Source organism: Opisthorchis viverrini (genome assembly GCF_000715545.1).
Source record: "Opisthorchis viverrini unplaced genomic scaffold opera_v5_170, whole genome shotgun sequence".
Lineage (NCBI taxonomy): Eukaryota > Metazoa > Platyhelminthes > Trematoda > Opisthorchiida > Opisthorchiidae > Opisthorchis > Opisthorchis viverrini.
This window is the reverse complement of record NW_008751826.1, coordinates 325,284-329,759: the sequence shown is the minus strand read 5'-3', so window position 1 is coordinate 329,759 and position 4,476 is coordinate 325,284.

Below are 4,476 nucleotides of genomic sequence, written 5' to 3'. Positions count from 1 at the left end.
TTAAGCTAGCACTAAGTCCCTCCCCCATCCACCTTTATTCTTTTCTTTACAATAAGGCTTTCAAATAAGTCATGGTTGTACGGCAGTGAAGCATCGGTGTTGAGCACTGATGTCATGCTGTCGATGATGTTGATGACTATGATGATGATGATGACGATGATGTTGATGATGATGATGGTTGGAGCGTTCCCACACACTCGGGCGCCCTCAGGTATGTGTATGTGAGTGTGTCCTCAGGGAGTACGCCACTCCATTTAACACACACCATCTGTTAACTACAAAATCGGATGAGTGGTATGCTTTTTGCCCAGGTGTCCAGTCCGTGCAGCAGGGCTCATTAACATGATATCTCCTCTTCCTCGACTTCAGTGCCGATATACACCTCTCACTTTCTTTCCCTGGTCAAGTGTTTACGGACTATACATAACTCCGATGAGTCGCTCGTTTTCCAGTCGATCGAAGACGTTTTATGAAGACTCCATATCTGGTCAGATCCCAACCACTTTTCACTTGACAGCAGGCATGTCATATGTTCACCCTGACGCATCAGTCGTCGGTCTTACTGACTCAGCTAGTAAGGTCCACACAATCAGTGAGTGGAACTCAGATGTCTCTGCAACAGGGCTAGGAGGCTCAGTGCCGAAAGGCATCCATCACTGCCACCTGAAACCTCCGGTTTCCGCAGCATCCCCTCGAAACACTGAAGGGATCCCTACAAACTCAACTGATCACGGTTTACATTGGATTCTAAGCCGGATGCACGACCCTGGCTTGGTACCTGCTACCCCATAACCTCCACAGCTCGTGCTACGGTGGACAGCTGGGATTTTCTAGCGATATGCGGATCGCCTGGTGAAAGCGCCTCGTTCTCACATAACCGTTCCGTTTAGCCTTAGCACTCGGTGCATAGCTACCGTGTCTCCTGAAGAAAGCGCGAGGGTTGAGATACTACCACAATCTCCGGGGCCGTGGTTTGAAATCCTCCTTCCAACAGCCACTTAGAGTGTCGATGTTGCTTCGTATCCGTGTGCGTCTGTCGTATATGGAATTCCGCACCGAGTTGTGTGGCTCATTAAACGTAAATAAAATAATGCCTTGCTGAATTGACTATACCTTTTCTACATAGCAGCTGTATCAACACGCAACACTTTCAAGACCTCATTCCCTCAGAATTGATGTATGGTGCCTCTCTGAAACGCGTATACAAGACCCAAACTTGGTCATACGTCTTAAAAAGCAAAGCACGAACTCACCTCGTCCACATTTCACTTCGTGTGTTCGGTGATCCATGGGTGATGACTTGTGGAATATGGGTCGTGGAATTTGCACTCAGTCCGAGGGCTGAACGCGCTCTGCCGGATTGGATTCCAGTGAACGGTCATCGTTATACCATTCGGTTATCCAGCCCAGTGCTACTAGACGTAAAAAGTTGTGTCTCTTTCTCTGCTGGGGCATTTACCGTAATGAACTATGGATCTGACGCTGAGAAGAGTGCTTTCTATGGAGAGTTTTCCGGGCTCATTCGTCAAGCCAGAGGCACTAGCATAATGTTTGTGAGCAATATGAATGCACCATTCGATCGTCTGATCTTGGAATCACATCTGGGTGACCGATTTGGAATTAATGTTCGTCTCACAGACAACGGCGAACGATCAATTGTTTCCGGCCATACACATAAACGCCCGCTTCGTGTAACTTGGAGGCCACCAAGTGCCAATCAACAATGGGCCCAAGTAGGTCACGTGGCTATCAGCCACAGTCCAAGACTGCCTTCCGAGGCACACAACTTGATTCCGATCACGCCATAGTGTGGACATGCCTTGCAGTTCGCCTTCTTTCAGACCCTCACAAGTCAGCTCGAAGCGTGCTAACTCACCACCTACGGGGAACTATTACAGCTCGGCAGTGTGAATCTGAGCTACTGCAGCTACTTTCTGCAGAAAACGAACACTACTGGTAGCGGGCACATGAATGAAGCATTGCGAAGTGTGGAAGAAGCTATGCTGTCGGCATTCTTAGCTATCTGTCCGACCTCCCCGATACGATCGAATGATAAATGGATATTGCCTAAGTTACTAGTCTCGTGTGTCAGGGAGTCCATACAAGCAGACAACGAGTACGACAGCGTACACGAGTCCCTAAAATGCCGAACAGCGAAGAGACAGGAAAGACCGAGAGATTTGGTGAACAATAAAGGTCTAGGAGATGGAGGAGGTTTTTGTCACCGGAGACGGCTTGCCCTGTATCAGTTAATACGAAAGCAACAGTCAGTGAAGGGATAAGTGAAAATGGTGACTCACTAATTCACTCGCTAATCCGTCAACTGGGAAGATGGGCCAAACGCTTCGAAGGACAGTTTAGCTGGCCGAGATGGTCCATGGTTAAGGCGCAGGCTTATTGACCAGAAGGTCCGTGGTTCGAACCCAACCTCAGCATCTCGAGTGCTCCGGTCTGGTGTTGGGCAACCTGGAGGGTGCTACATCTGAACGCGTTTTATTTTTTTCAGCTGGTCTCATTCAACACATCCCTTGAAGATAGTGCACACTGGCGAATCATTGGTGAACGAAACTGTGGCAGCTACGACCACCGTACGACAAGTACGCGGTTATTACAGCTGACAATGATGACGATGCCTGTCCGAAGAAGCAAAGCACGAAATATTCGTACTGAATCTTGAGAAGGCACCAGGATTAGTCGGACTTCATCCATTGCTCTTCAAAGAAGGTGAATAGCTCTTTGTTGCCACCTGACAAAACTTGCTAGTATAATAACGACAATAAATGCAGTGTTTTTTCAGCGTTGAAACCCTTTCGGTGCCTAGCAGCCATATCACCCGAAGTAAGCACGAGGTCTGAGACACTGCCAGGGTGCTCAAGCGTACACAGGAGCAGTCGAGATGCCGAGGCCCAACCTGGTCATTCCGGTCAGTAACTTTGCGCCTTACCTACTAAGATACCCCCCGAGCTCATGTGGACTATACCGTGGCATTAGCCTGGTAGCTTCGGCGTCGAGGGTACCTTCTGGTTCCATTCTTTGAAAGTTGACTGGCCCGACCTAAAGCTGTCACCTTGACGTGATGATCAGGCTTGAGTTGTGCAATTACCCCGCAGGCTACGCTAGTGCAGCTACACCAGGAAGGCCAAAGAGCTGTCAGACCAAGAGGGGTGAGTCCCTGTACTTCAAGTAACCGTGCTACGAGGCGGTCTGGGAATAAAGTCGTACTGTTTTTCGCGATAGGAGTGTGAAGGAAGTAACGTGTTTTTCTCCAGACTGCCAGCGTATCCATATTCATGAGAGCAGTTATGCTGCCTTCCTCTGAAGAAGGACGGGTTAGAAGAGGTCAACCTTAAAAACCGCCTACTCCGCTTAATAGTTGACTGTGACCGCCGGCGCATTATTCATTACAGTCGAAATACTTCTGAAACCAAAGAGTCCGGTACTGCTCAAAAGGCACCTGCTGTGGGCAGATGCATTAGGAGTGAGACAGTAGTGCCTTACTCCTTGCGCCCCCTGGTTAGTTAGGCCAGCCGTCTGTAGCCGAGCAGGTTGGACAGGGTGACCCAACCAAAACCTTACATCCTCCCACTGCATTGTTGGTCAAACTGTTAGGTCAAAGGCTCAAAGTGGGGTACCTCCACCAAAACCGCTTCCTCGGCCTGAGCAACCTGGGAGTATCATTTTCCCGCACCGTTCTTTGTCCACGGATGTCCCTCTCAAACACCTTCCCACTACGTGACACGGAAGAGAATTTCTGGAAGCATGGTACTCTACGACAGGTTCAATAAACCGGTGCATCGAACTGGATCCAATTTACGCACCTCTACGCGCGAGAGATCAACATCGCAACCGAAACACTCAAGGAGGACCGAATAATGGATTCACAAACGAAGAAACAAGGAACTCCTCGGAGTCAAATCAATAAAGGTCACAACCGGAACTCGGAAGGACAAAGGTCACTCCAACATCGACTAGACTACGACGGCGAGGGATGCCAGGTTCAAAAGTCACGTGGGCATCGGCGAATGAGGACACGGGATAAAAAGAACAACCAATGGAACCGCCCGGCAGAATAACTAATCGCGGTCAAAGGTCATCCCCGGCTACCAGCACGTATATCAACACACACGTAACACTACTGAACGCACAACCACTAACCCACCGCTACGCACAACTACGCACTGATGATGTCACCTCGATTGGTGATGAAACGTTTGCAACCAAATTGTCCAGCTCAGCGAACAAGCCAACGACCATAAGCGCCCATCTTTGAAGGCGGTTGGCAGAATGTGCGGAACACCTATCTTTGATCCGAAAATAGACAGCAAAGTTTCATGACCGGTAAGTAGGGTGAAACGGCGATCGTACAACAACTTATGGAAACGCCGGACGGCGAACACTGAATCCAACGCTTCTTTCCGTATCTGTCCATATCGCTATTCTGCCGGCGTTAGTGATTTCGACGCGTGCATGAATGGT